This window comes from Hyposmocoma kahamanoa, unplaced genomic scaffold (genome assembly GCF_003589595.1).
Source record: "Hyposmocoma kahamanoa isolate Upper Pololo Valley unplaced genomic scaffold, ASM358959v1 63, whole genome shotgun sequence".
Taxonomy (NCBI): Eukaryota; Metazoa; Arthropoda; class Insecta; order Lepidoptera; family Cosmopterigidae; genus Hyposmocoma; species Hyposmocoma kahamanoa.
The window spans coordinates 11,803,322-11,830,377 of NW_020653851.1; the positions used below are offsets into that span (position 1 = coordinate 11,803,322).

Below are 27,056 nucleotides of genomic sequence, written 5' to 3' on the forward strand. Positions count from 1 at the left end.
TACCCTTGCAGTTGACGATACAAATAGAATATAGTGGGTGATATAAATAGACTACAAAACATTTTGAATATATACAAATAGTAGAATCGATTTGACTTCTTTTACGCGTTCAAGTGCGAAAATTAAGTAATTGTTCGTGTACACATTTAAGAATCCTATATTTTGTAGGAAGTTCAAAACTGCATTTTCAGTTTCAGGAAAACACAATTAATCTACATGGCTCAATTCGTACTGGCGCAGAGTCGAAGCGTCGCGTCGCGTCCTGGTTTGCAACTACGACACTCGCTCGCATTAGCGCGCCCGGATGACAGTGTGGTCGGCGTTCGACGCTTCACTGCGCGCAAGGAATTCACGGGCGACGCGCGAAACTGCTCGACTTTAACTAAGCATCGACGCGCGATTCCATATTTGCATAACACAAAGAACCATAATATTTGGAAAATAGAGATGAATATGCTATATGCGAAAAACATGACGCGTCGTGACGTTTCAACTTTGCGCCAATGTGAGTTGAGCCTTTGTCGTATTCTTGTCGTTACGTCGGCACTACGAATCTGTCATCTAAAAAATAATATAATGGGTAAAATAAAATCTTGATGGGATGTTTATTTCCATAATTAGATTTTTATTTCCACTTAGTAGCTAGTAATAGGTATGTTATTTAATATTATGTACTGGGGATTTGTGGAATGAACCATAAAATGTTGTTTAATACGCTTGTCTTGCTTTCAAGAGTGTTTGGACCATAGATTTAGTAATGGGTTGGACAAAACCGTTAACGGTTCAAATCCTCAAAACAATTTAGGGTAAATCCTTGGATTTGCTATATAGTCCGTCATTGGTAATGCGGGCTCTCCAGGAGATACAAAACAATAGCTTAGTGAGGTTTGAGCTTATGAATAAATCGGATTTAGGCGGACCTTTTGCAATGTATAATAATGTATACGCCGTATTAGAATTGACCATATTCAAGTCAATTTTTGACATAAATAAATACATTTCGTTCACGTGTGTTTATTTTATTTATTTTATAGTTAAGGTAATTCAACAGTAGTATACATATATTCTTAGATAAAAGTGTAATTTTACATTAGTTTTGTATTTATATGTCTACCTATTACAGACGTACACGACATTTAAAGCAACAAAGAGAACAACAAAGGACTTGTGAAATTACTGGGGAAGCGATACGAATTTATTTTTGAAAATATTACAGGAAGAATGAAAATGTCTATGTATATGTATTCGAGAGTTAATTTGATTGTAAGTAGAGCGTAATCTAGGTAGTGGTAGAACTAGTGTGTTGCGATATGCTGGACTGTCACCCAGAGGCCCCGGGTGCGACTCCCGGGCCGCGGGAAGTAAATATTTGTATGGCTTACATTTATTTCTCTCGTGAGTTTGGGTGCGATTTGGTTGTCTTCATATGTATGTGTCTATGGCAAAATTGCCACAGCATGCAACAGTCAAGCACAAGTAATTATTTACAGAATATAATAAATTTATTTATATCAGGCATATTACCCTTATACTTTGTTAGTAACATTTTCACTTAGAATAGGTTCAGAGCACAAGGACACAACATAACATAATATTTATTTAATATATATATAAAAACAGATTTAGTTTGCCCAACCCAGTACTTTAGAATTTTACAATCAAATCTGACTGCAACCATTTTTAGGATGCGGTTGTGGCTACTTCTGACACGAGTTACAAGCCATACCAATGATATTATACCTCACTGAGTGATACTAGTTAGTAGTTTTTACCGCATTATCGCTTGGAAGCCGTTTACTTGCACCTCTGCGAACATGTCTGATGCACTGAACCATCTTGGTAGTTCCAAAAGCATCCTAAAAGTTATTATATTGAACACGTAGGGTGTTGTACTCTCGTTTTGTATACTTAATTTACAGGCCGCTCGAGTAAAATGATTGGCTGTAAGGTTTGAATAAAGTAATTTTAACATCGATGGAGCATCTCGCGAACCCGACGGCCAGCAGATTGCATCTTACTGACAACGCCCTACGCTCCCTTTCTATATTTTGGTCATCACTTAAACTCACTCGAACTCTGAGGACCTGGACTCCACAAGCTGTGTGAAGGCATTTTGTACTGCTTCTTGTGAATATTTCCGTGCAAAAAATAGTCCAAAACGCGGAAAAAATGGCAGTCGGTTGGGACGAGGTCCGGCGAGTATGTAGGATTGACGGATGGTTTGTAACTGCAGGTCTGGTAGTGTTAAAAATGTTTCTCGAGCAGTGTGAGGTCTTGCGTTATAATGGCGCAATAATGGTAAAGCTGTTTTGCTGCGAGTTTCGCCGTCATTGTTCAAATGCGATATTATGTCATATTGTGGGTATGCTAACATTAAACCAAGCCGCTAATTCCTTGGTAGTTTGATACGGATCGGCTTTCATCATCACCTTCAATTCTTCGTTATTTACCTTTAGTGACTAGTCTTCTTCGTGGTTCAGTCTTCAAGTCGAAATTTTGAAAATTGTCGAAAAACGCATGGTGCGTTCGATACCCATATCCTCTCTAAACACGGCATTTACATTACGAGCAGTTTCTGCTGCGTTGACCCTATGTGGGAACTCGCATTTGAAAATTACTCTAATTTTCGCTGTATCCATCTGTCGTTAAAAGCTGAGTATAAAAACAATGAAAAGTCGAACAATTCAAATATATCACGTTTTTTAAATTAAGAATGTTTTTGTTTTCGTGTGAAAAAATTTTCATCCTGAAATCTGATAATTTATATACAGATTTAATTTTAATTCAAAGTACTATAAATCGGCAATTTCATATTTACACCCCTATTATTTTCTTACCATTTGTGATTCCGCGCGTCATAAGTAGATCATGTTCGTGTTACTTAATCTTCGTTTTCTTTACTTTAACGTTCAAGATAAAATGAGGTTTCTTTTATTTTGTAAAAAAATAAAAAGGAATCTTGTGTTCTATGAAACGACATCATTCTATTTATGAATGCTGAGCTACATTTTTTATTTCAATGTTTTTATGTGGGTTTTCCACTGTTTAACCGGTGGTGTTCTTAACTGTATTGTTTGATGTTTTGTTCTGTACATAAATGTTAGGTACTTGTTCGTAACAGCTATTCATTCACATAAGATCAGAGTTCAAACCAAGTATGTATACGAATATTACAAACATAATTACCGACATCGACAATATGAAATAATGAAAAATATTTAAGGTATTCCATATGTACTATTAGTGTCCATACTAGTGAATAAGATTAAGTTATAATGTCATATAAGAAATCTTTGATGTCATACTTACATTTATCTATTAGTAAAATACTCAACACATTTCGAAGCTTACATGTGTCAAGTGATTTTATACGAATGACCGGTGTCAATTGAACAACACTCTTCAATTCATTCAATTGTGACGTCAATTACGATTTTGTATCGAGTGTATAGATATTTATAATCTACAGTATATTGCATTAGTATTTGAGTTACTGATAGAAACATCTAAAATAACATCTCCGCCGTTGACTATCGTATCGATTCCCGTCAATCTCATCAAATTGAATTTGACACAGATCAACAGCTGAAGACGAATCGCCTCGGATAACTCAAGCATCCAGAAATGCAATCACAAGAGGTGGGTGATTTACAATCGGATTATCTGCACCTAAGTTTAGTTCGAATTGTACGGAGCAAAGTTAGTCGGTCGGCACAGGTTGGAAAATTAAGGAGCAGAGACTTGAGGAAAACGGGTGAAGGCCTTGATTACTTTGGAGAGAAATAAGAATGTAATACGGTCTCATTCGGCTTAACTTCAAGTTTCTCTTACGTTAGGCCTACTCTAACAATAAATCACAGTGACAAAGTAAGTCTTTTAAAGGTTTTACTTCGGTAATTTTACTCTGAATGAAAGTCTAATTTACTTTAGGATAAGTAAGTACTGTAGAGCTTGCCATAATTGGCTATAAATTTAAATCTAAGTGGAATATCTGTAATATGCAATTTTGAATAAGCATTCAATAACGTTGTAACGCCGACCTGCATCATACCATTCTTCGCTGTATCATTTTTTTTGATGATTGGTTTTCGAAACTATAGTTCAATTTTTATATTTGACTGTATGCTTCAAAATAATGAAAAGAATGAATATGAGTTATATAACAGAGAAAACCGGGCTTAGTTCTAACTCCCTTAACTAAGTACTAATTATGGATAAATAGGTTTTCAGAACCCAACCTGAACACTTGTTAGCTATCTATGGATAATGATTAATCCATCGGATTTATATCCAAGTCTATTGTCTGTCACTCTTCATTCTATTGGTACTTTAAGCTAACCAGATATACACTAAAGTATCTAGATTATCCTTTATGAGTTCTGGTACAATAACTATTACATAAAAAGAAAATTTAGATATCGGAATAATATATGATTGGGAACATATTTTCGGCAAGTACCTACCGACATTCTAACTGAAATGTCTAATAATACTTTCCAAATTTTGTTCAAAAATTGGATATTGGTTAAGGAAACTCTGAAATCGAATTGTTACCAAAGACGTCATAATTTGTTTACAGTTATTATATTACAAAATTTCAATTTTTTTTCGAAGACAACAAGTTCTTTTGTACAAATAAATCAGTGAACAGATCTTAAATGTCTATTTTCTGAACATAATAGAATGTTAGTTTCGTAAATCTAATAGTTAACCCGAGGGAATTGCCGATTTCACAGAGAGAGTGTTTCAGAAATGCGACCAATTACTTACTTAAACAACTACTACAAATTGAGTCCTCTGAAACTTCTTAAACCCTTTATTTCTTAATAGGTTTGTCTGGTACACCCACGCCGCGAACTTTCTTAAAAGTGGTTTGACTTGAACTCTACAGCCGATAAAAATTCTTTTTAAATTGAATACCGTCGACGCGTGAAACAAAAATAAATTTTGTTAGTACCCTGAAGGAGATACAAAGAAACATTATTTCTTTACGGTACATAGAATTCGTAACTGATAGGTATGCCATCAAAATAAATAAGTTTTGTTACAACATAATTACAGTTTCAAACATTGAGAAAAATACCAAATTATATAATTATTAGTATTTTTTAATGATATTAAGTGACGTTCCCTAGACGAATTCTTTCCCAAGGAGCTTTACTACTAAAAATATACTAAATACTTACTGCCTGACTGAAGAGGTTTATTCTGGACATCAAATGTACCAACAGTTCTACGACGTTTGTAAAAACACATTTCAAATGCTTGTTCTTCCACGCATATAAATTTTACCTGTTTTAAATAGAACCAACGAGTAGCTCAAGCATTATATTATAATACGAGACTAGTATTTATTATTTATATATAAAATATTTCAAGACAATTTTTAACCGTCATTCTCGGAAGTATACGCATTTTTTATCGTGCAATGTTATTAAATATTATATATATTATATTAGAATTGTACCGTGAAATATTATTTAATGATTACACGATAATATATTTGAATATTTAAATAATAAAAATTACCACGGAAATTAGGTAGTGAGCACTAGTCCGAGAATGATCGTTAAAAGTTATAAAATAATGGTTTGTTATAAAGCTTTATGAGATTTGTTGTGTGGTGTGAAGTCTCATTGTGTGTCTATACTTAAGTATAGATCATTGCTATATAGTGTGTATAATCAATACTTCAGCTGGTGCATCTCACTGACATCTGCCGTATGGAAAGTCGAAATTTTGGTCTGATTTACAGGGAGAAACTCCTTAATAAAAAAGTGCAATGAAATTTATATAAATTGTTCTTTTTCGCCAACGAGACGACGTGATCGAGATGAGAACTGAAATCTCACTGGCCGATTTACATCAAAAATCGCAAGCTCGCGTTTGGTATTATAAGCTCTTGCGAGCTCGCGCGATCTTGTGCTGAGGTTGTGGATAGTGAAATAAAAATGTTGAAATATCAATAATAATAATAATAACGCACACACTAATAGCCATGCCCTAGGGAAACCCTATATCGCAGGTGCCATGGACACACACATAGGCAGACAACCACAAATTACACCCAAACTCACGTGAGAAATAACTCTCCCGGCCTGGGAATCCAACCCGGGACCTCTGCATGGCGGTTCAGCATAGTAACCGTTCGGCCACGGAGGCAGTTAATAGAGTAAATTACTTGGCTGATATTTTGGAAAAGGCTATTTTACTAATCTTAAATCGCGCGTCTTAGTAGCGATCTAGTTGAGGGCCTGTATGCGAGGAGACGCGTGGTGCACGTGAGTTGCCTTTTAAGTTGGAAGCTATGTCCGGACATTATCGCAGGACACTGCGACTGACATCTTCAGCACTAGCCCGGAGAGCTAGTAGAGGATAAGCTAGATATCCTCCGGTCCCTCCAGCCGCTTATGTTATTGGGAACTTAAGAGACGCCGTTTCTCGGCGTCGGGAAGTGAGCGTGCGTTACAGCTCCGCCACCAATGAGGAGATTTGGTAGTAGACTCAGAGTAGACGGCGGCGACGACTTAGCGGTGGCAACTGCTAGTTGTGCAATGCGCAACGGGAAGTGAGCGTGCCTACAGCTCCGGTACCTATCTGGAAAATAGGGAGGGTACTGTACGTGCACCAGGGGCGGCTCACTTGAGGCACTAGCCTCTCGAAGAATCAGACGAAGTCAAGTGACAGAGGTCTGTGAGAACCCTGTACACTGGCTGATCTGGGGTGAGAACCTGAACTTGTAAGGTTCCTGTGCGCGCACAGGTTATAGTGTCCTTTTCGTATCACTATAATCAAAACTAACGTACGATATGGTGCTTGTTAAACTTAAATCGTACCCACAATCTCGCGATCGATATTAATTAATACACGTGTTAGCGAATCGTGACATTAATTTATTTTGTTTTATTAGAAAATTTACTTTGCTTAATTAAGAATTAGTTTTATCGAAATAAGAAATAAATCTATATCATCATCGTATCAACGGAACGCTGACGTGCGGCCGCCATTACGAAAAACGTCTTTAACTAGAAAAGACATGGTTTTGCTTTGTTTGGGTTTATAATGAAAGATCTTAAAATATAATTTATAACAGTCAAAGGAGTCTCATTTCTATGTCTACTATGAAAACCTCACACACGGGCCCGCACGAGCACGCGCAAGGCGTCGCGTGAATCGTGTAGCAGAGATAATAAACAATCTATACTTAGGCAGCACTACGATTCTATATAATACCAAAAAAAACATTAAATTATTGTCTCGCACATCTCTGTCAATCCAAACATTACCACAGAACATGCGCTTGGAGATAATTGAAATTTTTCCACACAAATTTCGGTCCTCGTCTCGCCTCACCGGTGGGAGAGCACCTTAAGTACCCTTGGTGTCCAATACAGCTTGTCGGCAGATGACACTTTGAACACAACATTGTATTTGGACTGGCTTTCACCTATAAAATCGAAAACTTAACGATTGCTTTGACTGATATTTTTAATTTATCATTTTTCGTCATCTTATCGTATCGATGGCATACACTATAATGCTTGCCACCATGAAGAAAGGATTTGCCAACTGGCGTAAAGTAGTCGCCAATTGTTGCCTAGGGTGTACCAGGAGTACAGAATAGGAATGGTACGTCATGCGGGAAGGCTCCTTTCGTGCAACCCAAGTTTCTGCAAGGAACCTATACGAATAGAGGAACTAATACGTGAAGTATAGAATTTAATAAAAAGAAAACGCGTACAGAAAACTTTCGTGTAGGTATTTATAATAAACCAAAAAAAAATTATGTTATTGACGTCCTGTATTAAAATATATTTTTGGTTTTAATTAAATTTAAGTTCTGAAATTGAATTTGAAACAGGATGTAAATATTTTAACACAGTCGTGAAAAACTAAAACATGGCAACCTGAAAAATTTTTCGAAACGGCACTTTGCCGTTTCTACAAAATACCGACGACTATGTTCTATACAATTCAAATTAAAATCAGATTACCTAATACTTACTTAAGTAATTACGTACTTGCTTTTCTATGCGCATGTGCTCAAAATGTAAAAATCTTAAACAATTTATATATTGCTTGCCTATACATACTTCTATATAACATAAAAGAAAACATATAGCAAAAATGCAAATGAGTGACCCTACTATACGACTCCCTTCACCGCTAAATGTATTTTTAATTCGATTGGATTTGTCTCGTGGCACCATCGCCATTGCTTTGATTGAAGGCTGGCTTAAAAGCTGGAAAGCTCAAATTGCCCTGAATAATATAATAATCCTATGTGTGTTTAAAGGTCAAGTTCAAATAACAATTGTTAGATTTCCGTTTTAATGCAATTGTTCGTGTCGTTCTCGAACTATAGTTAATAAATAATAATAATAAATAGTGTAACAGAAATAGTAAATCTTTACAAAGTAGTGTTAAACTGCCTCTGTGGCCGAACGGTTACCATGCCGGACTGCCACGCAGCGGTCCCAGGTTCGATTCCCGGGTCGGGTGAAATATTTGTATTGCCTACATTTATTTCTCTCGTGAGTTTGGGTGTACTTGTGGTTGTCTATGTGTGCGTCTATGGAACCCTTGACACAGGGTTTCCCTAGTGCGGGGTATGTTGAGTGTGTGCGTTGTGCGTTAGACATAACACATGTGTTATATTTAGTAAGAAGGTTTATGTATTGCAAATTAATACCCTCAATGCGAACCAAGTAAAATTCATTTTCAAATCTTTAAGTTGGCAGTTTGTGTGTTCAGAACCTCTCAAAATTATAATGTGAATACTAATAAATTCAAGTCTAATGTTACAAAATCTTACTTTACTAATTGCTAGTTTTGCCGACTTTAATTTATACATCTAGCATTTTGAGGCACTACGATCCTACATAGACAATCACGATTTTATTTCCTCAACTTCCTTATAAGGCTGGATTCTGTTGTTTGGTTATCACCACCACCATCGATTATGGTGGTGAGCGTAAAAGTCTCGGTCAACTAACTCGACAAACAATGCATGAAATAATTTTTGTAAGCATTTCTTACATAATTGCTACAGGAACTTAATTAATATAATACGAATTCGCGAGTCAAAGTATACTAGTAAAATTATTTGTCGTACGGGACAGGCTAAAACCATACTGTCCGATTTTAGATTAATTTTTTTTCGAATCAAAACTTGTCTTGCACTGCATCAATTGATATACTATATATACTTGGACTAAAAATTATTTTCCTGTAAAAACTTAGAGGATGGAAACATTGACTTACAAATAAATGGACGACGGGTCTAATACAAAAACCACGAAAAAAATGTCCCAAGTCAACCTATTCGAAATTTAAATTGTAATGTTATCGCAGTATCGCGCTGTCAGTAGAACAAATGAAGACTGTCGCGCTCTGTATACGATTTTAGCGCCTTACAAGTGCGGACACTTTTTAGCGCGGACCCGACGTCCATATAATTGTAAGTCAATGGATGGAAAACAATAATAATACAGAAATCCGCCATTTTGTTCGCGCCAAAGTATTACTTCAATTTTTTTTAAATGACCGATCGTTCAGAAACTGATTGTGTGATCGGTGGTTACTTAACCTACCATGGGTCAATGTTACGTCTATAGAAAATTAAATATAATAAGGAGGATTAATACATAAGAATAAAGACTATTTATCACGAAAGACGAAAGGAAAAAAAGAGAATGAAAATTGCTTATCGTGTTAAAAACACTATTCTAAGTACTTTTAACGCAAAATTAATACTGTGACTTAAAGGAATGTTAACATACCATACTGCGACTTAAATAAGGAAATAAAATTGATGATAAATTAGGTTTAAGTTTAAAGATTTTATTTCTCACCAAGAATTTTCATTCACTTAACATGAGAAAAAAAAACTAAATATAGTACAGTTGAAATATCGAACGATAAAAATTGGGTATAAAAATTATTCTACATTAAGTGCGTAGTTGCTTATTTAAACGTGAGTTAGTTGGTTGAATCGCTAACGTGAATATTGCTATACACAATGAACAAAGATATATAGAACGGCCAAAACTAGAGGCGACATGCAAGTAGTTTAATCAATACGAAACGTTTGGTACTTTATATTATTATTGTATTTTGTTTATTATTTATAATGATAATATTAAATAAATTAAATTACCGCCTCATATCGGTAAAAAAGCAGTACCCTGTTGGCTTGGTTGCTATCGAGCTCTCTAATTGATTGGTTTCACACATGGATGGACAGTGCACGTCAGACAGCACATAAAGGTATCATTTTCTAGTACAGTTTATTATTAGAACGAGAAATGATTTTTCGAATTAGATTTTTGTAACGAATAATGCTTTCCCTGGCTGCAGTAGAAATCAACCAAAGGATAGAACCAAGAATTAGACTGTGTTAAAATGAAGGATTAACGAAATACATATCGCATATCCCTTGGTGTAATGAAGCCACATCTGTAAAATGACAACTTTTTGGTAGAGGTTTACAGATTGTACGAACGAAATTAGTCGATAACTTTTTTATGCTTAAGTAGGAGAATTCTAATAGTTATCATACACGTAATTTGTTTCGTATTTTTATGACTTCCATGTTTTAAAAGCACTTTTATATATGAGTAGGTTTTAAGTGGCAATTGTAAGAGTTACGCAACTGACCAATGAGCGGTTCTACGTAATTTAAAAGCTGTGGTTGATCTCGGTGACACAGAGAAAACTGGTCGCCTCTTGTACCCTTGTGACATTGTGGCAGTGACCTATTTCAGTTACTTGTTTTGTCGAGACATTGATAAGCTATGACGTTGCCACCGAATTTGTGGAGTCAGCCAAATTTATAAATTGGTACTTTTTATTATATATATATATATATATATATATATATATATATTTAATACGTTACTCTGATCCTAAAGTTCAAAGTTCAAGGAAACAACAACGGTACAAATGTTTCTAAGATTATAAAAAATAGAAGGGAACAAAACTATAATTTGTTTATTTATTGATTTATTTATTGTATAGGAAAGCCAACATGATGGTTTACAACAATATCAAATGTACAATACTTGACAAAGTTTAAAGGATATACACCATACTTATTGGCTAACACAGAAAGCTGTACAGATTCAGGGATATTTTTTACATTATTATAATCTCTACATTCTTTATAGTTAAAAAGAAAAAGTAAAAACAATATAATCCCTACATTAGAATGAGAATACAAATAAACGGTATGGTACAAAACAGATTATTCAGAATTTTGAATAAAAAAAAATTAATTTTATTTTTAAAGATAGCGTAAATATGTCGAGATTCATGACTTTAAATACATTGTTGTATTTTTTTAAAAGTATGTTATTTGTAAATAAATACTATACTATTTTGTAAACTAATAAAATATAATGTGGTTTAGTTGAAATGAATATTTGAATTGCTCAAAACTAATATTATTTTTAAAGAGATAAGACATATTATAAAGCAACTATTTATGGTTTTAGTTCGGAAATTTAGACTGCCAATTCGCCAACGTTTACTCCTACTCCAACAACAAATAAAACATTAAATGATTGTCACGAGACTAGAGGTACATATAAAGTAATAATTTATTAGTTGACATCATATCATCACATATCTGTACTTACATCACCACGAAGGGTAAGACTCTTTAAAACCGGTACCCAGTAATGCTCATATTATTTCTTAGCGACAAAAATAGGTATAATGGCAGCACATCCCTGGGCGAACTCTTTCGCAAGGTACTATACTGCTACTGAACATATATTTTTGACTATATTAGGTTTTAAAGACTATTCTTATAATTTAAATTACCAGTGTCAATGGTTGTATATTGCTATCAATATACAACCATTGACACTGGTAATTACTTTGTCTACTAAAGGCATTGACTTACAATTATATGGACGTCGGGTCCGCGCTAAAAAGTGTCCGCACTTGTAAGGCGCTAAAATCGTATACAGAGCGCGACACTCCGCTTTAGTCTTCATTTGTTCGACTGACAGCGCGATACTGCGATGACATTACAATTTAAATTTCGAATAGGTTGACTTGGGACATTTTTTTCGTGGTTTTTGTATTAGACCCGTCGTCCATTTATTTGTAAGTCAATGACTAAAGGCAAATAAATGGAAAAGGCTTTCGGTAATATTATTACTTAATATACTATATATTATAATACAAAAATATATTATTTAATATTATGTTAGATTTCGTTTTTGAGAAAACAAGGGAACAAAGTAAATGAAAATATTTGTGGTCTTTGTATCAAAGGAATTTAATTACTTAAGGCATTTAATTTCGTGTTATGGCTGTCTATTATAATGAGTATATTCTGCATATCTTATTGGAAAACAATATTTTAACCAACTTCAGAAAGGACATTGTACGTTACTTTAAAAAATATTGCAAAATAGCAGTTGCTACTTTAACAGCAGAAAATCCACTATATTAAAAGTTGTTTTTCGTTAATTCTAAAATCGTTTACAGGAATAGGCAATTACAGAAACTTCCAAGTGGAGGAGTCGTGTTCGCTCAATTGGCCCTAGCTCGGTTAAACGGGAGTGCGCTACTCGGTAAACCTCTAAGCTGTTTACACCACTTCGTCGACTGCACTAGCATCCTAATTGGTTTCTACGTGACCTAATGGTTCCCACAATTTGACAGGAGCAACCAACAATGAAATTGTAAATTGTGCTGTACATTTAACGTGACCATACACCCCGTTTTGAGCGGGACAGTCCCATTTTTAAGTTCCGTGTCCCGTTGTCCCCAAAATATTATAAATGTCTCGCTTTTACAAAACAGGATATACGTGACAATAAATTTTTTAAAAAAATGGCGCTATTGCGAAAAACGTATAAAGCCAGCACACCGGACTACACAACATTAGATCTTTCTGAAAATGATTGATCATAAACATTTTTTTTTACCGTTAAACATTTCGTAACTATCACAAACATGTGTTTTATTTTTAAACAATAATGAATAAACAATAATCCCGCTCTGATTGAAAAAGCAATGGTCACGTTATGTATATTATACGGAGCTGCGGTGAATTTATAATTAACTTAACTAATAACTGATCAATGAAATGTTCTATCGCTCTTTAAAAATAAATTTAATATTACTAAACTTCAATTGTTTATTATAAAAATATTAAATGACTATGTAAAATATAAAAATATTATATTTGTAATAGTGAATATTATGCATGCGAGTGTTAAGTAACAAATTACAAATATGTTGTTCGGTGAGCAGTTGATTCCATATTATTAACAATTTTTCTTGATTTTCAATTCTTTTTGATTTAATTGTTAAATCAATATTTAACAATTTCAACAAAAATGTTTGACGGAACGACAGTTTTAGTTTTACAACAAGTTTAATATTTACTGCTTTTTACTCGTATGCTTAAAATTTACTTTACTTACTTATTTACTTATTGTTACTTTTATATCAGAATACCGGTAAGCCCTAGCGTGCTGTTGACATCAAACTGTTTTGAGATAAATTTGTTTCACTTACCATCTTCGAAAATTTGTCGCCATTGGCTCAGTCTATGCTCAGTTTGTTAATTAGAAATTAAAGACGAAACAATATTAACAAACAAGTAAAAATTTATTTTTGCAGTACTAATTTACTAATTTTGCGGTTTCATAAGATGCTATACATAGTTGATGAAACGTAGCTTTTTTCTTTTTTAGATAATGGCCGTATTGATGCCTCCATACTGACAAGTGTCATATGACTGTGCATCAATCAAAATAAAACCTCTTTGAGACAGGTCAGCTCCAATAAGTGCATATAGTTATATAACATCTATACATACATTGCCATAGATAAACGTAGGTTTTAATAAAAGTGTTGAATAATAGACAAGAGCAACAACAAATAATTACAGATAAATAATTTAGTTTTCTGTTGAAATGGTGCTTGTGACAACGTAATCTAGTTCTACATCTGCTATGTTCCGTGCCATGCGTATTTCTGTTACCGGATCCACAGAAAAACAGCGTCGTAGCACCTACAGTGAGACGATAATAGTCTGAGTGGAACGGATTCTGTAAAGTTTTAGCGCACACTCTGCCAGTTTTGTTAATTTTATTATTCGTAACATTAATTACATATTTATTTAAGTTTTATTCTATTTTATTTTTGAGATATTGTTGTTATTATTATTATTACTTTTCTTCTTTTCTTTAATTCTCCTTAATTATTAGATACTTTGTAATGAGTCATGCTGTGCTTTCAATTTTACTTCGTGTCTAATTTTTTAGTCGCAAACTGTTATGTGTTTTTTTAATAATGTAAGGTATATGTATTGGGCTCTCATACAGAATAAATAATTTTTATTCTATTCCATTCTATTCAATAAAAAAATGCAAAAATAAAACATCGGATCGCAAAAAAAAATAAATGCTTACATCGATATGGATGAGTTAATTACAAGTATGTATTGTAATACATACATGTATTACATCTTGAGAGAGTAACTCGAACCACAACATGTAAGATACACATGGTTTTATTAAATTTAATGGTACTTATATTAGCAACATTACTAATTTAAAATTTACTTAATTAGAAGGAGGTTTCAGCCTAATCCAATAATTTCGTTTTCAATATCAATTTGAAATATTCAATTAATATAAATTGAAAGTACTAATTCGCATATATTTGTTTTTCGTATTCATATTTATTACATTGTCACATGGTGGTCTTAGATATGTATACATAATTTTGTGCTTTACACTTGTAGTACCCCGTTGGGAGACTACAATGTTGGAGAGAGCACAATGTTTATTACATTTCTTATAAGTCAAAATAATATTAATATAATCATTTGTACATTCCATTAAATTTTGTGTCATTAAGTATAAAAAGAGGCTTGTGTTCAGCAGTAGATGTCTTCCGGCTAATATGATGATGATGATGAAGAAGTATGAAAAATGAAATTTAACATACTTTTAGTGTGTAATTGTCAATAAAAAAGCATTTAGTTTATAACACGTATTTTTCGGATGGTATATTTTTTTCAAACAAACCAACGTTTCGGGCTATTTACAAGTCTCATCGTAGGGTAATACTTAAAAAGTTTCCTAATAATCATTTCTAAATAAATGTAGATTTAAATTTATTTTATTTTAACCTTTTATGGTTCGGGATGCTCTCTCAAGATGTTATACCTATGTAATATATTATTGTAATCTCAATTGCGCGAATTCATATTATGCTATATCTTCATGATACTCGAAAGTTTGTATTGTTTGTTTGCTCGTGTTGAAATCTGTGCGAAGTTTGACGGTGGTATCCGCCAAGTAGTCAGTCGTAGCAGTCGTAGCTCGTAGCGAGCCGCGTAGCAGTCGCTCACTCAGTGCTACAGCCTCCGCAGCCCGCGGGCGCACGCCGCGCGCCTACACTGCCCTCACGCAACTTTCCTCTCGTATCGTTAAACCAGCTTTTATTGAAGTTGTAAAAAGATTTATTACTTAAACCACTTTTTTATCTCCATAGGTCATAAGGTGTTATGGTATTTATTGCTAATATAAAAAACCGTTGAAACCGATTCGAGATATTTTGTTCGATAAAATAAAGGTGGAATATTTAAAAAGTGAACGGTTTTCGATAAAATTCTGTGAGGTCATGTAATGTCTGGGGTCGGGTTTGCCTTGTGAAATATCGCTTATGCATGTTCAATATGTTATCGCCGCTCGCCCAACATTTAATCTGGATGACTGCTATTTCTATCGTACAGGGTAAGCATTATTTTTATACCATTAAACACTAATGACCCATTTACGCAACAAATTGAGAAGATAATTTAAAACTTTGCTAGAGTTAATGGGATTTTTAAATAATATCTGTTAAAAATATTCCGTTGTTTAATTTAATTTATATTGTGCAATAAAGACCAAGAAATAAATTATCATTTTAGGACCAATGATATCGGTCACCAAAGAAATATTGAATCGTTTCAATAATTTATTGAAACAGAAGGTACCTCTTATTCTATTACATTACCTGTTTAACTGGTTATTTTTGTGTTCACTTCCTGATTTGGCCCCATTGGAACTATTGAAACATGTGGATAATTTAATATGGACACGCGAATTATTTTTGAAAATTGTCTTAACGTTGATCTCTCCTTTGCAGTGAAAGTAAGATACTTTTTAAGTATGGAAGTCAAGTTAACGAAGTTATTATAATAATAGTTATTGCAACAATAACTGGAACAATATAAATAATAATATATTATAGAATATAGTATTTTTTTAAATTATTATTATTATTATTATTAAACCGCTTCTGAGATGGTTAATCAAACAACAATAATAATTAACATAGAAATAAATTTATCTTTTAAACCATGGGAAAGTCCAAGAATCTAAAATTGAAAACCAAAACCATCTTTTTTTTATTTATTCATGGCATAGCTACAGAATAGAAACTGTGAAGTTGCTTATAATTAACACGCATAGGAGAAAAGTTGCATTCCTATGATAGCCACTTACGGCATTTGCGAAATAAATAAATGTACTTACAAATTAAGAGTCTATTGAACAAAATAAATAAATTGTACTTAAAAACAATAGGAAAAAAATAAAACAGTACAAATCATGTTACACGTATATATAAACACTAAGATTTTATTTATTAAATAAAAATAGATAATAATATTTCAAATGATAGTTTTAGGTTTTATAGAACTCTCCTCGGTTTTATTAAACTCTTTAAATTCTTTTTTAAATTTTAAACGTGGAGAGTCGTAAATGACATCTAGATATTTATATTTTGTATAACTATGGACTGTAAATTTCTCTAAAATGTACAAAATAAAGAATAATAATAAAAATTCAAGCCTCTTACGAGATGTATAGTACCTTATTGCTAAATTTGTACTTTATATTGTAATTTATTTTAAATTGTCATTTATTACGTACTGTTTATAAGATTAACTGTTCACTCACTTTCAAGAAGAGTGTGCCCGTAAGTCAGTATTAAGTATATCGAGACCGTCGATACATTTGAAGCACAAATATACCTTTCCTTGCATGGAAGTTAAAATGGCCTGGTCTTTGACATTATTCGATATTATACTTAATCATATTTACGAGTATTATATTTTGAATAGCCTTCAGATATTAGCTTTTTATTTTAAGTTTCATAACGATCTACTATAAAATCGTGATTTTGAAGATAATCGGTTACTGCCGTCGAAATATAGGTAAGAAAAAACGACGAAGAAATATTTCTCATTTAAATCGTGTTGTCAAAGATAAAAAAATTCATCGTTTTTTTAAATTTAATCCAACGAACAACTCTTTGTACGTAGAATCTGGAATTATACAATACAAATCGCACATGATAACTAATATAGTATTATCTCTAAAATTGCGTAACTACAAATTGTGTTATAATTATTAATACAAAGATCAAACACTCAGAAAAAATTCGTTCGATCCGGTCGGATTCGAACAACGGTTGCGACAGTTCGCAATGAATGGATCCTATTGCGAATAATGTGATTATATGTGTATATATATGCATATATATTTGCATATAACGCACACACTCAACATAGCCCCGCACTAGGGAAAACCCGGTGTCGCGGGTGCCATGGACACACACATAGACAACCACAAATTACACCCAAACTCACGAGAGAAATAATTGTAGGCCATACAACTATTTCTCCCGGCCCGGGAATCGAACCTGGGACCTCTGCGTGGCAGTCCGGCATTTGCATATATAACATAATTTTTGAAATAACACTACATTACTTGTCATGTACGAAATGGAGTAGTGCTAAAGTATTGACTCAATTAAAAGTTACCACATTACACAATAATCAAATACAACTAGTTATTTATATATATCACAGCCGTATTGTATAAAGAGCCGTATTACGTTACGACCAGCCGGTCTGCAAAACGGCGCTGTTTCCTAATACGGCTACCTCGTGTTCGGCCGGACTGCATTTCGTCTAAAAAAGGTACCTACACTGCATTGTAATAGCACGTGGCGTTTCACAAAACGACTTAGAAATGTGTCATTAGCGTAACAATGAGATACTTAGTGCCAAATATAGCCGCCAGTAGCGCTGCATTATCATGACAACAAAAATTGGTGATTAAAAATGAGGGTGACATATTCCCTGTGAACAATACGGCTAAACGTAAACCGCTGCTTCGTACAACGTATCGTGATCACAATCCGACTGAACACGAGGTAGCCGCATTAAAAAACAGCGCCGTTTTGCAAGTAGGCATAATGTTATATGGCGCTTTATACGACAATACGGATGCGACATATATGTACATAGTTATTTATAGATTGTTCTTTATTTTATTGATAAACTAACTTCTAAACTCACCCGCACCCGCGACACAGGGTTTCCCTAGTGCGGGGCTATGTTGAGTGTGTGCGTTATTATATTATATTATATATTATTATATTATTATTATATTATATATATTATTATATATTATATATATATATATATATTATAAACTAACAAAAAAGTGTTACATCTCTTAAATTGCCTTATTTCTAGTCAGGCCTTCAACTGGTTTTAGTCTGAGGGTGTCGTTTCTAAATAAACGTTTGCTATTTGGGACCCGAAAACATTAGTCAAACCTCCAACAGGTAGCAGTTTGTGGCTAACCTCTGAAAATTCTCATTAAGTAACAATTGTTCTAAAGGACAAAACAATAGTGCGTCATTTCCTGGTTCTCTTCACGAAACTTTGACGATTTTCCTTTTTTGCAAATTATGTTTTATTCAAAGAAGTAGAGCGTGAATGTCAATCGGATTACAGTATGAATATAAAAACACTTTCAGGAATTTCATAAAATGGCGTGTGTTTTTATAGGCAGCTTTATGACGATTCATTACTTAAACGCGACTTTGACATCATAGTAATATTATTCTTATGTCAAATTTAAAATATATAAGACAAAGTCAAATAATCATTTATTCCATAGATAAAATTTTTACTGCTCGTTCAGAACGCTGTCCTTCCTGAGAAGAGCAAGAAAAGCCAGGGATTGATTTTTTGAAACAAATTTAAATGCTACGGAATATACTTTGAGTCTTAATTCTATGGAATCTAGACTCGTGTTGTATTTTCGTACATCCCTACAAATACTCTTCAATTTTGTTATACGCATACAAAATATTTGAGTAAATGTACTGTGGTGCCGTAGTCGTGATACCAGTCTCCTTAAACTTTTCTCTGAGAGAAACCCGAGAACCTACACGATACACAGAACAATCTTAAAATAGTTACTCTCATACAGTGGAAACAATATTATTTTCGAATTTATTTTCTAATTGGTGACGATTAGGGGTTAAGTTTAACTTATTTATGTACATAAATCTCTTCAATGTTGTACTTATTAATTTTGTAATAATTTCTCGTTACGTAAAAAGATACTTAATATATCTATTTAAGTAAGAAAAGGACAGATGCTATGCTGCCCATTTATATATGTTTATTATTATTTATTATATACTAATAAATGGTGTGCATTTGTATTTGGACATCACGTTTACGTCACGAAGTGTACTGTAATTTAAGTTTGCTTGAATTGAGCCCAATTAGTACCGTCACGACTGTCAATTAATTACGAGATAAGCAATTGGTTAATGCGCATAGATTACTTATTAAATTGTACAAAGACGCGTCAGTTTCAGACGAGCTGAGGAAATTGAAAATTAATTTCTTCCAATTAAGTCAATCTCTAATTGATGGAACGGAATTTATTAATTTACAAAATGGGACCATTCCGTTGATAAATCAAACATTTGTATGCTTTTTGAAACGGAACGCGTTTTAATTTTGAGACACTTTACATGTACCTGTAGCAATACTGCGAATATAAATCTATATTTATTTATCAGTAACATGACATAACGGGAGTAGAAAATAATTACTACTTTTATATAAATGTTTATTTAATATTTTGTTGTAAAGGAACTATGGACGATGAACTTCCAAGATCTACTAGTTTCCAAAAATTATTTGCATTTGTAAGCTGGTAAATAAAAAAAATTTGTCCTGTTTTCTTATATTACCGATATATTAATTCTTGCAATTTTCAATTCGTCTTATCGCATCGTCGTCGATATTATAAGGCATTCACTTGTAAGAAATGGCAAATCATTGATTTATTTTATATTCTCAAAATTTTCACAGATTATTTGATTAAAAAAAATCGGGACGTAATCGCGTATATTAAGGGACTCGAGTCTCTTCGAGACCCTTACCCTTGTGGATGTTGCCACACGTCCGAAACGTCGAGGTAAATGAAATATATTTATACACGATTATGTCCCGATTTAAAAATAAAATAATGGCGAATCAATTATATTTTACTGCCCAAAAAGTGATACTTCAATTCAGCGGTAAAAAGAACCTGTAATGTTATTGACAGGTCTTAACAATATTTCCAAATGTTTTCTAGTTCTTTATTTCATATGTCAAATATTAAAGAAATACTGCCAATTTATGCGACTCAAGTCCCTTGACGTCTCAAAATCGAGGGGCTTAGTGTTACTTTTCTTTTTAGTATTTAAAGGGGAAAAGGGATGCCTGCAGTAAACCCTTATCACATTTGTCGACTGATCTTGACTGCCACTATATCGGGCGGCAGACATCTGACGTCAATCTGTGGGATATGTCCTTATGGTAAATGTAACATTATTTGTGAAAACAAATGTGAATAAAATAACAAGATATAAATAAGTTTTAATGGCTTATTTAGTAGAGACTACGCCTATAAATAACTTAGTTTTTGTGGTGGTAGGGCGCTAGATCAAGTTTCTTTGATCTATACTCTCAGGAAAGTATTTTATATTAGTCTATTATTTTTTACATTTTATATTTTATACACATAATTACAATTATAATTGGGCACAAAATATATGTTGAGTTCTTAGGTTTTTGCGGTTGTTACTCACTGGAAACGTAACTTTTAATTGTCGTATCTAAACCGCGTATAGGTATTTGTTTTTTCAAACCCTGGTGATCATGTGAACTATAAAAGACGCGAGACGTTGGCTTCTTTGAAAAATATACGTGATTTATAGATCCTGAATAAAGTATACGGTAGTTTATTTTAAAGAAAATTAAATTAACGCGTTCGTCGCCGACTAGAATTTTCAAAAATGATCAAAACATGACATTGACTTGTATGACGGTTTTTGATCTCACTTGCATACGTATATAAATTTTTTCGGGATATTTCATTATTTGGCTTTAGTTCGGGATTATATTTAGTGCCGGGCATTTTAACTCGGCGCGGCCTAAACGCAATAATTATTACGTTTATACAGCGCCGGTCGCAATGGCGAGCAGAGTATGTACGTAATGTTCGATTGATGTTTACCTAAAACTAACGTACGTCTTTCATTTGAGATTGACATTTCACATTAACCATTTTTTTTGCTTAGTTTGTAACTAATTATTAATATAAAGATCGAATACTCAGAAAAAATTCCTCCGATCCGGTCGGATTCGAACCGACGTCTTCTTGCATACCGTGCCAGACGCTATACCAACTAAGCCACGGAACGAACCAACGGACCTCACAAATTTTTCTATGTGCTTGCGTCGTGTTTTTGTATTTGGTTTTTCAACGAATTTTTAGTCGTAGCGACATCTATGAGAAATCTATGAAAGATTTATCACCCAGTTAGTACCTTTACAGCTACCAGTCCTGGCGAGAGATGTCGCTATTCATTGTATTAATTAAATTTTTATTGAATTGATATTCAATTATTTTTTGTGAAATTCCACTAGTTTGTTATAATTATGAATACAAAGATCGAACACTCAGAAAAAAATCCTTCGATCCGGTCGGATTCGATCGACGTCTTCTTGCATACCGTGGCAGACGCTATACCAACTAAGCCACCAAATACAAAGACACGACGCAAGCACATAGAAAAAATGGTCAGTTCATCTGCCTTGTCAATCCTCGAGTCCTTTGATACTCTGTAGAGTACATAGTTGTGTATACATACCTTCGTGAGTTTTCGATGGCATTGATAGATAAGCGCTGGGTTTACTATAGGGCTGGCACGACAAGGGGCGACTTGCGCGAGAGCGACATACAGCGAGTGATATTGCATTATCAACTTCATGCAATCGAGGTCTCGGCTGCATGCAGTTGATTACGACTTCACGTATTAACTGCAAACGTAGTCAATCTGTTTTAATAGCCTTAGAGATCTCGCCTTTTATTTTGCTCTCGCGTAAGTCGCGTCCTGTCGCGCTAGCCCAACAGGGCTTGAATTACTGACATGCTGAGGAGAGTATTCGAATGGAGTGATTCTTTACGAGAATAGATATTAATTATTATTATGAATATGACTTGCATTATTGAACTTCAGTAATCATGAATTATGATTACAACGATTACTGTTTTGAAAATATCCCCTACATCTTTTAATAAATTTCTAAATACAAAGCATTTTTCTTTTTTCAAAAAATTAAATTTAAAATTAAAAAGCACCAAGTGAATTTTTTTATAAGCTCACGAAGCAGCATCCAACTTTGCGTTTATATAAAAACATTAATCAAAAGGAAAGTGTTTTAAAACTTCGCTGACTTGCATCATTATGGTTTATAGCTGCCTTTCATTTGAATTTAAAGTTAGTCAAAACATTCCTTGGAAACTTGGGCGATAACCAATAATATTTTCCATAATTTAATAACTCAAGTACATTAAGATAACGGTCACTTATTACGTGATCTTGCTCTTATAAGCGCCTTTGAAACAAAACTGACATGATCGATATAAAAAGTGACAACTCTGCGTCACTCCTATTCCGTAGTGTATATAATAAATTTCAGAAGACAAATGTACTGTGACCTCGTCTCATTTTACTTATTCGCCCCCTTCGGAGTTGAAACCGTACGCCTTTGGGGTTTAGAGCCTTTTTTTTTCTATGAAACAATGTCCAAAAAAAATTATGGCTGTATTGGGAGATCCAAGAGCTGGCTGACTACCTTACGGGTATTAGCAACACTCATACATCCATCCTTCTACGGGACCCAATTTCTTTCATTTGATATATGAGTATTTCCAGGACTAATTTTTATATGCTGCTTTTATTTTTAAGGTCTCGTTCCTCTTTAGGAATGTAGAGAGCCGGTATAAGTTATATATATATTTTAAGTAGTGAGTGATGTTTTAATGTTTTTTTGATATCAAGTGAAAAAAATCGTGTGTTTGGTGTTAAGCGACACGCCTATCCACAACAGCTGTAGTGTCAGTCAAGCTTTAAATGTGCAGTGCCCTTCAGATGTTTGCATCTGAAGGGCACTGCCCTGTGCCCGTTACCTTGAGACATAAAGTGACAAGTCCCATGAGCCTGTAATTTCACCAGCACTTTACCCTTCAAAATCGGAAAGTTCGCAGTAATGGTCACATTATTGCTTTTCGGCAAAGATAGATGAGGTGGCAATACATCTCTGGACGAACCCTTTCACAAGGGGCTCTATTGATACTAAAAAGAACAAAAATTTTCTGAAAGACTCAAATTGATAATAATGGTTAAGCAATGCTGTGTCGTAGATTAAATCTTCTTCTTATCGTATGGATGGTATAGACTATATATTATTGTGAGCGAAAAGTTATTGCCGCTACCCGCTTCACTAGTAGTAGCTGCCATGCTGACGTGTAGGACATTTGTCATCGTGATGAAAGGATTCGCCAATCGGCGTAACATACTCACCTATTGCTGCCCAGGACGCGCCAGATGTACAGAGGACATGAATAGCACGCCGTTTGTGAGGAGGCTCTCTTCGTGCACTCCATGTCCTACACTAAATTAAAGCATAGCAATTAAGAGTAGGGGAAATTACGGTGTTGACAAAAATTTGCTGTACCGATAAACGAAATTTAATGAGTTTCGTAACCAGGTAGGATTGCAGTAGTAGTGAAGTATCGAAAGTTTTATTTCCTGAACTCCGTTAGTTTTTACAATTCGAGCACATTTGACTTGTTTAATGACGTCATTGAAACTGTTGCTTTGAAACTGCAAAACACGTACGTTTAATACCACTAAAGTTTAAATATGTGCCGTTCTGAAAACTTCATCACATCAAATAAATATGCATACGAAAAATGGGCGTCAAATTCCGAACAACGAATGCGTGGGTCCGTTAGCTTCGCTCATAAAATAGGTAATTGATCTATAGTCTGTATTTTTTAAAGACACTTCCATGTTAAAGACGGAACAAAATGACATTTGCAGGGTTTCCAGATGAGGCGAGCAACTTTGTAAGTCTGTGAATGCACTATTACTTACTTTCAAAAATAAAATAATGTGGACATGAATTATATTCTATCCGTGTCCTGTAGCCGTGATACGCTCGGGATATCTATGTCCGACATCGACATAACTCGTAGAAAAAGCAAGTTTAAGTGGCAGTGGGTTGCCCATATCTGCTGAAGAACCGATAATCGATGGACGAAATGAGTTTTTGAGTGGAGATCACGACTCGGCAAATTTTCGTAGTGTAGGACGCCCTTAGGCTAGTGCTAGTGCTGATCAGCTGAAGACCAGACTAAGTGGTGCACATTGTCGAGTAGTGGACTACCATGGTCTGATCAATGGTGATACCTATTTATGAAAATCGGTCAATCCGTTTAAGAACATCAATCCATTTATGCGACCCACTTCTGGGTACGGGTGTCCTCTCAGGTGAGTTAATATGGGTTTAGTTGGGGACTATACACGTTTTCCAGGGGTTGTGAACCTTCTGCGATGCACAGGTTACATCACGATGTTTTCCTTCACCGAAATCTTATGGTAAGTTATAAGTAAGGCAATGGTAAGTTTCAAATTAAATTTCACACGTAAATTCCAAACTCAGATGTGCGAACCCGGATTAGAATCCACGGCCTCAGTTTAAGAAGGGGTAGATCAAACCATTAGGCTATCAAGGCTTTTTTAGCTGAATGATTCTTGCTCTAACTTAATAGGTGAAATTATTGAAAAGAAAAATGTTTGCTTACTCATAATAAAGTATTGAACTTAATAAGTTTAACGACACTGTATAAATATTATTATAATATTAAAATTTTGAGCATAACATTGGCTACATTATTGATAAATGACATTAGCGGTAATCTAGGATAAACTAAATGCTATACTTAGGTTGTAATTGAAATTATATAACATAAACGTAAATTAAATAAAAAAAGTAAATTGCATAAAAAGTCATCAGGTAATTCATAGGAATAAATAGGAACACAATAGAACGTCACTACTAAAAAGAAGACGCGTACTTATTTTGTAGCAAGTATTGCAGGATTGAGTTACATGGTAAAGATAATATGCATCTAATCCATTTACCCGGTCCTAAACTAGAATTCCTTATACTATGAGCAACAAAACCAGAGTAATAAAATTACCTACAGTAACCAAACTTAAGCTTTTTTTTGTTTTAAAAAAAACCTAACCTAACCTACCCAGAACCGAACCCGAGAACTTCTTATCCAGGGCCCACAGTGCAAACCGCTGAATCATGACGTTGAAGACACAAAAAAACTTATATATATATTCTTTGAACGTTGTAAGTGTTCAGATCAAGATTTATTCATTTATTTATTTATTTCAGACCACATGGTCCATATAATATATACCTTAAGGACTTACATACATACAATATAATAAAACACTATTTTTAACTAATCTACACGAATTGCACTTGTCGGCGACACCGGCCGCGGAACCGCCGATATAAGACACCCTTCGGCCAAAATTCTTCCTTCATGAAGGTCGACAGATGTTCGGTCGGTACTCTCTCCACAAACGAATTGAAATTCACGTTATACGACGTTTTACGGCAGCGCAAATAAATTTTGAATTACTATGTCCGTATTTGGACAACGGCTCTTACCTTTATAGTCTTAATACTTTGTATGTTGTACATAATGAAAATGGTAAAAAAAACATAAGGAATCGTTTCTTATTCATAGATACGACCACATACGACTAATATTAAAAAAAATGATTTGTTTTTGTCAAATTTCTGACTAAATCTTTGAATTGACGACTTCGGTGGCCCTGAGGTTACGTTGTGGGTGCCAGATGAAAACGTCCCGGGTTCGAGTCCCGTAGGATCAATTTGGAAATTAACTTTTCAATACCCAGTCTGGTCTAGGAGTTCTGAATTATATATTCATAGCACAGGAAAACGCCTAGTTTAACACGAGGTAATCGGGGTGTAAAAAAACTTCAATTGGTAAGTTTTTTATGACACCAAGTGTCGGTGGTAAGCGACACTGCCACTGCGCCCGACACCCTGACATGTAGGTTGACAATTTCCATTTGCTTGTAACTTCAAATTAAAAAAGTTTATTTCAGACATAGTCCATATTAGTGTTAGTTACAAAAACTTCACTAGCACCCTTACCCTTCATAACCGGGATGCAGTAATGCTCTCGTTACTACCTGGCAGCAGAAATAGGTTAGGTGGCAGTACTTCCCTGGACGAAGTTTTTCACAAGGAACTCTGCCGCTACTAAAGTTGATTACGGCTCGAGAGGTATCTTTTTATTTTAAGTGAGACCACAACAAACGAGTAGTTTGACATAAACATGCAACTAATGTTGTAACAGTCTCAGAAGCTTTTGAAAACGATATTTGTACAACATTTAACGAGTATTTTAAAGTTTTGAGTTGTAAAGGCACTCGAAGTACCTATTTTGCCATCCGTCGACATCGTGAACGATAATAAACTACATTGTAAATGTAGTTGGCTGCAACGTAGTAGCACAACTTTAATATAGTTTTAGGGAAATGACTAAAGGCTTAGAGTATCAACTTTTATTTATCGAAGGGGTTACATTTTTACGATAATCTATCATAAAGTCAAAAATTTTTTTTGTCCGAAATAACGTTTGTTTGAATTTTCATTACACCGAAAACCGAATTATAACGAAACCGTTGTTCTTTCAGGATATGTTGAATGTTTATTGCAAAGACACGATAAGGTTCGGTTAGGTTAGGTTAAGTTAGGTTTA

At 34.1% G+C, this 27,056-nt stretch overlaps 1 long non-coding RNA gene across 1 annotated transcript; it reads left to right on the forward strand.

Moving 5' to 3' along the window:
• Positions 1-1,127: 1,127 nt before the first annotated feature.
• On the forward strand, positions 1,128-12,971 carry LOC113230547. The gene is made up of 4 exons (XR_003310506.1): positions 1,128-1,263; positions 3,578-3,639; positions 11,496-11,581; positions 12,502-12,971. It is a non-coding gene; the product is annotated as an uncharacterized LOC113230547 (long non-coding RNA).
• Positions 12,972-27,056: the final 14,085 nt, after the last annotated feature.